This window comes from Oryzias latipes, chromosome 18, assembly GCF_053564925.1.
Source record: "Oryzias latipes strain Hd-rR chromosome 18, Olatipes_Hd-rR_3.1".
NCBI classification, from domain to species: domain Eukaryota; kingdom Metazoa; phylum Chordata; class Actinopteri; order Beloniformes; family Adrianichthyidae; genus Oryzias; species Oryzias latipes.
This window is the reverse complement of record NC_136254.1, coordinates 3,113,913-3,123,868: the sequence shown is the minus strand read 5'-3', so window position 1 is coordinate 3,123,868 and position 9,956 is coordinate 3,113,913.

The window sequence follows — 9,956 nt, the reverse complement described above, 5'->3', positions numbered from 1 at the left end:
CAGTTTGCTTACAAAGCAAACAGATCAACGGATGATGCCATTTCCATCACCCTCCACACTGCGCTGAGCCACCTGGAACACAGAGACACCTACGCCAGGATGCTCTTTGTGGACTATAGCTCAGCCTTTAACACAATCATTCCTGACATTCTGGTCAACAAACTGTCTGAACTAGGACTCCACCCACTCACCTGCTCGTGGATCAAGGACTTCCTGACAAACAGACCACAGACAGTCAAACTTGACCCCCACCTCTCCTCCACCCGGACGCTGAGCACAGGCTCCACACAGGGATGTGTGCTGAGTCCTCTGCTGTATACACTGTACACAGCAGACTGCAGACCAGCCCACACCAGCAACACCGTGGTGAAGTTTGCAGACGACACTACTGTGGTGGGGCTGATCTCTGAGGACGACGAGACGGCCTACAGAGACGAAGTCCTGAAACTCTCAAGGTGGTGTCAGGCTAATAACCTCATCCTGAACACCACCAAGACCAAGGAGATCATCCTGGACTTCAGAAAAAACAGAACAGATCCACCCCCACTCTACATCGATGGAAACTGTGTGGAGAGGGTCCACAGCTTCACCCTCCTGGGCACCACCATCTCTGCTGACCTCACATGGTCTAACAACACCATGACTGTCATCAGGAAGGCCCAGCAACGCCTGCACTTCCTGAGAAAACTTAGGAGGAACGACGTCAGCCAGGAGCTGCTGGTAACGTTCTACCGCTCAACCATTGAGAGCATTCTGTCCTATGGCATCACAGTGTGGTTTTCCCACTGCACTGAAGCAGAACGGCAGAGTCTCCAGAGAGTGGTAAAGACAGCGCAGAGGATCATCGGCTGCCCCCTCCCCTCACTGAAGGACATTTACCAGTCTCGCTGCCTCAGCAGAGTGACTAGCATCACCACTAACTCCACCCATTCTGCTTTCCCTCTGTTTGAACTGCTGCCCTCTGGAAGGAGGTACAGGTCCATCAGAACCAGGACAAACAGACTAAGAAACAGCTTTTTTCCACAGGCAATTATCATACGGAATGCACATACGTCCACCAACCACACCTCACTCTAATTTTACTACAATGCGTGCAATATCCTGACTGTCTAACCGGGTCACTGTGCAATAACTTGATATTTATTAAGCTGTGCTCACAGCAACTCATGTAATTCCATTCTATTTTATTCACAAATATTTAATATTTAACAGTTTCTGTCCATATTGTTCATTTTTTGTTAAGAGTTGTAAATACAGTATTTCTTTTTCTATTCTATTTTTATTTTTATTTTATGTAACTCCTTCACTCCAAGGCTGCTGCAATTTCATTGTATCCCCATGTACAATGACAATAAACGATTCTGATTCTGATTATATCACTTAGACACAGATGGAGAACCATATCAACTGGATTGGTAACAGCAACAACCACCGACCAAGCCGGCAAGCCCTGGCAGAAAAGATCCCCACAAGAAACACTGCAGGCTGTTCCATAAAAAATATAGTTTTACCATTGCCTTGCAGATCACAGTTGAAGTGGTTTAGTTTTCCTAAAAAATTCAGAATGATTGAAGTTACAGGTGAACTTTTAGACAACATTTGATCCAAAAAGGTCCGAAAACGTCTTTTTAGGCAAAACTGCAAACACCTATTTTTTTGCATAACTTATCTTTCAAATATCAGCACAAAAAAATTAAAAACGGTAGGGATCTGTGTTTGCTGCCTTCCATATTTTTTTCAGACTTAAAAGTGTAACAGATGATTTATAAAAAATCCTTTTTCATCCAAAAACCTCTGTTAAATCTGTCTAGTCTTAGTATTAAAAACTCTCCAAGATGAATGTGCCTGACTCCACCTGCAGGTGGATCACAGACTTCCTGACGGACAGACAGCAGTATGTGAGGCTGGGGAAGCTCGTCTCAGATACTCGGACCACAAGCACCGGATCCCCCCAGGGCTGTGTCCTTTCACCCCTGTTACTCTCCCTGTACACAAACAGCTGCACAGCTGGTCACCTGTCTGTCAAACTCCTGAAGTTTGCTGACGACACCACACTCATCGGCCTCATCTCTGACGGAGATGAGTCGGCCTACAGGAGTGAAATAGCCAGGCTGGTGTCATAGTGCAGCGCTAACAACCTGGAGCTTAATGCTCTGAAGACAGTGGAGATGACAGTGGACTTCAGGAAGGCCCCAGCCCCCCTCCCCCCTGTCATCCTCTGTGACTCCCCGGTGACCTCTGTGGAGTCCTTCTGCTTCCTGGGAACCATCATCAGCCAGGACCTCAAGTGGGAGCAGAACATCAGCTCCATCACTAAGAAGGTCCAGCAGAGGATGTACTTCCTGAGGCAGCTGAAGAAGTTTCACCTCCCTGAAAAGATGTTGGTAGACTTTTACACCGCCATCATCGAATCCACCCTCACGTCCTCCATCACAGTCTGGTTCGCTGCGGCCACGGCCAGAGACAAGGCCAAGCTGCAACGCGTCATCCACTCAGCAGAGAAGGTGATCGGCTGCCACCTCCCGTCTCTCCAGGAGCTGCACATCTCCAGGACCTGGAGGCGGGCAGCCAGGATTGTAGCCAACCCCTCTCATCCAGGACATAATCTCTTTCGGCCCCTCCCTCCTGGCAAGAGGCTCCGGTCCATCAGGACCAGGACCTCGCGCCACAAGAACAGCTTCTTCCCCACTGCAGTCAGCCTGCTGAACAGTACCCCAACTCCCCCAGGTGACCCCCCCTCCCCCACCCACCCCCGCCCACCAAAGGACTGTCGGTGCCACTTACAGGCCCCACCATCCCAGCCCATCTGTGCTCCCACTTTAATTCACCTTACTCTACTGTATATAGTGTGTTGTTGTTGTTAACTTAATTTTTAACTTATTCTTAATTGCACTATACACCAAGTCAAATTCCTCGTTTTGTAAAGTGCGCTCTACTGAACCTGGCAATAAAACTTTTTCTGATTTCTGATTCTATTAATCATTGTTTTTTATTCATTCAAAATGCAATTAAATCAATATTTTATCTTTTTTCTTTTCCTTTTTCTTTTTTTTTTATCTCTTATATCCTTTTTTATAATCAATGTTTGAACTTCTTTTCCTTTCTATTGTCATGGTTTCAGTTTGTTGTCTTTTTTTTTGCTTTAGTTCTTGTTCTGTCTTGTTTGGTTCTGTTTCCTGTTTTATTTTGAAAGGTTTCCTGTCTTGTCATGTTTCTTGAGTTTTACTTCCTTTGGTCCCCATCTGCCCTAATCGTGTTCACCTGTGTCTTGTCTGCCCTGTCTGTATATAAGTCTTGTCTCTGCCTTCCTCCTGTGCTGGTCCATTAACTTCTGCTCATGTTGATCACGTCTTCTTGTCTGGCGTCCATGTCCCTTGCCATGCCACAGTAAGTTTTTGTTTTTAGTTTTGTCATCCTGCTCTGCAGCACTTTTTGTTAGTTAAATAAACCCACTTGCCCTGAACCCGTTTGCCTCCCGTCTCTGCGCCTGGGTCCTACCTGCTCTCGAGCCTCCCCCCCCACACGACATCTATACATCCAATGAAATTAAACTACAAATCAACAAACACAACTGATAACAAATGTCTCTAAAAAATGATGTGTATATTTGCAGAACCTTAAAAACACCAAACAAATAACAAATGCTTCCCAATTAAAGCACAAAAAATGGAACACAAAATGTAAAACCCAAGTTAGAAATTGCAATTTGAAAAAGATACTTTTTTCAGCAGCTTTTCAAAATCAATCACCAATTCTACTCTTCTGTGGATGAAACAAAGAACTCCAGAACAATGAAGCCATTTCTCTAAGTCTCTCTCACCTTCAGTTTTAAACAAGGTCTGTGAAAATCCACCATACATTGGTCACATGAACTCAGAGACCTGCTAAAAGTGCACAATTGTAAAAGCTCTTTTATATAGACAACTGTTTGTTTGCTTAGAGCTCTAAATATAAAAAAAATGCTTTTCTATCACCTAGACACAGATGGAGAACCATATCAACTGGATTAATAACAGGGTGGCATGTTTAGACAACATGAAGCTGTCCATCACATTTTTGACCTAAACATGTAAACACATCCTTGGCTCTGCGGTTAGGAAATGGTATTTGGGAATCTCTTTATACCAGGAGCCAGCCTGGCCATTGGAACATCGCCACAGTGCCCATCCAGACTGGGACAGCAATGGGGTCCACTTCAGAGCCGTGAGCTGCTGTGTTTAACTCCAGCTGTCCCAGCAAGGGAGACAACTGCAGCAACATCCACTGACCAAGCTGACAAGCCCTGGCAGAAAAGATCCCCACAAGAAAAACACTGGCTAAGGCAGGCTGGTCAAAAAAAAAATAGTTTTGCCATTGTCTTGCAGCTCGCAGATCAAGTGGTTTAGTTTTCCAGTAATGTCAGTCAAGAATGCAAGTTCAGATTCACAATGTTCATATTCACCATATTCAACAGACATCTCCTCCAATAGCACCTTAAAAATCCTGTGCTGTTTTGCTTTGCAGCTGAGGTTGTTTACGATTTTCAGAATAAGAGTCATTATATGTCCAGAGCCAATCACTTCTGCACATAAGGCCTGCTGGTGAATGACGCAGCAGTAATGCAGACATTTTGGAAAGTCTGGGTCAGCTTTACAGTGAGTGATGAAACCTGTTTGTCTATTGATCATAGCAGGAGTCCCATCTGCAGTCACTGCTACCAGCTTTTCTAATTGTACCTTTTTCTGCACAAAAACTCCTTCACCGTGTTATACATTTCAACTCCTCTTGTAGTTGTCTGTTAGGGCAGATGTGTCAGGAGTTCTTCTCTTGTGGAAACCAAAAGCTATGCTGTACTGTTGCCGTCCACAGACTCATCACACTGGACGTTAACCACCTGCACTTTGCAAGATCCCGGTCCAGCTAATTGGCCAAGTTATCAGACATAGCTGACACTCATCTAGACATTGTAGTGGAAATTGAATGAGTTCTATTGTTCTCATCCTTAGGGACAGTGATAGCAATTATCATCATTGCTTGAATTTTTTTCATGCTATATGCAAAAGTCTTTGTCCCTTAAGGCAACAGATTACAGCCCCCCCCCCCCCCCCCCCCCCCCGGCTGCTGTCGTATTAACAATAGCTTGGAGCTCCAGAATGGACAAGAAAAAACGACGAGAATGGCTCGAGCAGGGCGTTGCTCACGGGGCGGTCGCTCGTGCCGTGCGGTCGCACGTGCTCGGGCCCGCTAAATGCTACTTGTAGCTTTAATTATTATTATTTTTCTTCCGCCGGAAGAATCGCATTTTTGAGGCCTTTAACATACCCCAAAACTCACCAAATTTGGCACACACATCAGGAGTCGCGAAAAATTTCATATTTTATGAGAAATTGGCATGGGCGCGCAAAAACGGCTCGACAGCGCCACCTACAATGACTTTTGTCCCGACGCCCCGCATACGCTTTAACGTACAAGCTTGATTTTTTCAGGGCATGTTCATCAGATGGAAACCTACAAAAAAGTCTGTAGGTACCAAGCTGTCAGTTGCACAGGAAGTCTGCTATATTGATGTCAATATGTCATTTTTGCTCTATTTTGGACATTTGCAGGCCTCCTTCTAGAACGAACTCCTCCTAGAGATTTGTGAATAATGACTCCAAACTTTGGTTTTGTAAAATAAACACATGTCCGATGTTAAATTGCGAAGCTTTTAAGTTTTTACGGTTGTTTGTGACCGTGGCGGCGCGTAGAAATTCGACGTTGTTTCGAAAACACGCCATGAAAAGAAAAATGGCCATTACTCAGCCATGCATAATCCAATCTGATCCAAAATTGATGTGCATGATTGTAGTCTGACTCTGAACACATCTGCAGTGAAAAAATCTGGAAAAAGTGTAGCGCCACCTGCTGGCAAGAGGAAATGACATGTTTTACTTGGAGCATCACTACTCCGAGTAGGATGAGCCGACACACCTGAAAATGACGTCCACCTGTTGAAAAGCCATTGAAGTTTACTCTGACAAAAAACCATAACTTTCAATGCGGGGGTGTGGTCGTGACAGAGCGGCAAAGTTGGGCATCTCGCTATGCACACAAAAGTTGCTCTCACGTGCACATTCCTTGTCCAATCTCACTGAAATTCAATGGATATGATGAAGCTTCTATTCTGAACCCATGGATATGACAATCTTGGACGAGCTCTATAGCGCCACCTAGTTATTGCATTGGGCACATTCTGCCCTGTATTTTCTCTTTGCTTTGTCCGATGTGCATGAAATTAAAACTGGAGATACTCAGAAGGGTCTTCTCTCATCATGTAAAGTTTCATGGGTGTACACCTGACGGTGCCTGCGTAACAGGAAGTGGTCGATTATGTGCACCCAAATAATAGAAATTTATTATAAATCAGCCGTTTGTCTCAGGAAGCTGAGATTTCAGAATTAGATGCCTTTAATAACCTCCAGCTTTGATATGTAACACTATAGGGTCTACGAGAAACTTCATCACTTGATTTTTTTAATGAAATTTTGGACTGAACAAAGATTTTTAGCATAAATTCTGTTTAGGTTATCAGCACCAAGAATTCAACTTTCATAGGCATTTATGTGCTACTGCTTCCTAAAAAAATTCAGAATGATTGAAGTTACAGGTGACATCTTAGAGAGCATTACATCCAAAAAGGTCCGAAAACGTCTTTTTAGGCAAAACTACAAACACCTATTTTTTTTCATAACTTAATCATCATATATCAACACCATTTATTTTTTTAAATGTAGGGATCTGTGTTTGCTGCCTTCCATATTTTTTTCAGAAGTCCAGGTGAAACAGATGATTTTAAAAAAATCCTGATTCATCCCAAAACCTGTGCTTTTTCCGTCTGGACTCCAAACAAGTGTGTTTTAAAATTACTTATGCTTCAAATATCCACACCAAGTTTCACACGCATATAGCTGAACATGTCTAAATGCTTCTTGAATATTCTTTACAGATATAAAATGAACTGGTCAACTGTAGGATGTCATTTCCTCTTACATGCTTAAGTCTTTTCCTCATGCTGCAGCCTGCTCCTCAATCATCCCTGTTGCTGGAGTCAAATTTCACCCCCCCCCCCCCCCCCACACACACACACACCAGCTGCCAGTTCATATGCTAACTAACCCAGAAGTGAGGTGACAAGAGTTTAGACACAAGTGGGAGGGCAGACTGCTTTTTCATTTGTTTTGTATGTCTTTCATAGATTTTTATGAATAATCATTGCTTTTCTAGTCATGTAAAATGCAATTAACCTAATATTTTATCTTTTTTTTTTTACAAACAAAACATATGAATGTGCTCCAAAACAAAACCCAACTCTCAGTACAGTTCTACAGATGTAACATAAGACTTAGACAGTAAATGTCTCTTTTATCCTTTTTTAATCAATGCTGCAACTTCTTTTCCTTAATATAAATCCAATGAAATTAAACTACAAAACCAAAAAACACAACGTATAGCAAATTTCTCTAAATAAATTATGTGTATATACAATATGTAGCACTTTTAAACAAAATAATAACAAATCCTTCCAATACAAGCACAGAAAAATGGAACACAAAATTTAAAACCCACATTTGAAATGGCAATTTTAAAAAGATAATTTTTTCAGCCTGCTAAAAGTGCACAATTGTAAAAGCTCTTTTATATAGACAACTGTTTGGTTGCTTAGAGCTCTAAATATAAAAACAATGCCTTTATGGACGTGGCACGGATGGCACGGATGTTCAGCAGGGTAAACCCCAGGAAAGCGGCGGGACCTGATGGAGTTCCCGGAAAGGTTCTGCGGGCCTGCGCCGATCAACTCTCCCAGGTCTTCACAAAAATCTTCAACCTGTCGCTAGCTCAGGCTTTCATCCCTGCTTGCCTGAAGTCATCCACTATCATCCCAATACCCAAAAAGTCCTCATCCACAGCCTTCCTCACGGACTTCCGCCCAGTTGCACTCACTGCTGTCATCACAAAGTGTCTGGAGCGGCTGCTCCTGGGACACATCAAAGACTCCCTCCCTCCAATCTTCGTCCCCCACCAGTTTGCTTACAAAGCAAACAGATCAACGGATGATGCCATTTCCATCACCCTCCACACTGCGCTGAGCCACCTGGAACACAGAGACACCTACGCCAGGATGCTCTTTGTGGACTATAGCTCAGCCTTTAACACAATCATTCCTGACATTCTGGTCAACAAACTGTCTGAACTAGGACTCCACCCACTCACCTGCTCGTGGATCAAGGACTTCCTGACAAACAGACCACAGACAGTCAAACTTGACCCCCACCTCTCCTCCACCCGGACGCTGAGCACAGGCTCCACACAGGGATGTGTGCTGAGTCCTCTGCTGTATACACTGTACACAGCAGACTGCAGACCAGCCCACACCAGCAACACCGTGGTGAAGTTTGCAGACGACACTACTGTGGTGGGGCTGATCTCTGAGGACGACGAGACGGCCTACAGAGACGAAGTCCTGAAACTCTCAAGGTGGTGTCAGGCTAATAACCTCATCCTGAACACCACCAAGACCAAGGAGATCATCCTGGACTTCAGAAAAAACAGAACAGATCCACCCCCACTCTACATCGATGGAAACTGTGTGGAGAGGGTCCACAGCTTCACCCTCCTGGGCACCACCATCTCTGCTGACCTCACATGGTCTAACAACACCATGACTGTCATCAGGAAGGCCCAGCAACGCCTGCACTTCCTGAGAAAACTTAGGAGGAACGACGTCAGCCAGGAGCTGCTGGTAACGTTCTACCGCTCAACCATTGAGAGCATTCTGTCCTATGGCATCACAGTGTGGTTTTCCCACTGCACTGAAGCAGAACGGCAGAGTCTCCAGAGAGTGGTAAAGACAGCGCAGAGGATCATCGGCTGCCCCCTCCCCTCACTGAAGGACATTTACCAGTCTCGCTGCCTCAGCAGAGTGACTAGCATCACCACTAACTCCACCCATTCTGCTTTCCCTCTGTTTGAACTGCTGCCCTCTGGAAGGAGGTACAGGTCCATCAGAACCAGGACAAACAGACTAAGAAACAGCTTTTTTCCACAGGCAATTATCATACGGAATGCACATACGTCCACCAACCACACCTCACTCTAATTTTACTACAATGCGTGCAATATCCTGACTGTCTAACCGGGTCACTGTGCAATAACTTGATATTTATTAAGCTGTGCTCACAGCAACTCATGTAATTCCATTCTATTTTATTCACAAATATTTAATATTTAACAGTTTCTGTCCATATTGTTCATTTTTTGTTAAGAGTTGTAAATACAGTATTTCTTTTTCTATTCTATTTTTATTTTTATTTTATGTAACTCCTTCACTCCAAGGCTGCTGCAATTTCATTGTATCCCCATGTACAATGACAATAAACGATTCTGATTCTGATTATATCACTTAGACACAGATGGAGAACCATATCAACTGGATTGGTAACAGCAACAACCACCGACCAAGCCGGCAAGCCCTGGCAGAAAAGATCCCCACAAGAAACACTGCAGGCTGTTCCATAAAAAATATAGTTTTACCATTGCCTTGCAGATCACAGTTGAAGTGGTTTAGTTTTCCTAAAAAATTCAGAATGATTGAAGTTACAGGTGAACTTTTAGACAACATTTGATCCAAAAAGGTCCGAAAACGTCTTTTTAGGCAAAACTGCAAACACCTATTTTTTTGCATAACTTATCTTTCAAATATCAGCACAAAAAAATTAAAAACGGTAGGGATCTGTGTTTGCTGCCTTCCATATTTTTTTCAGACTTAAAAGTGTAACAGATGATTTATAAAAAATCCTTTTTCATCCAAAAACCTCTGTTAAATCTGTCTAGTCTTAGTATTAAAAACTCTCCAAGATGAATGTGCCTGACTCCACCTGCAGGTGGATCACAGACTTCCTGACGGACAGACAGCAGTATGTGAGGCTGGGGAAGCTCGT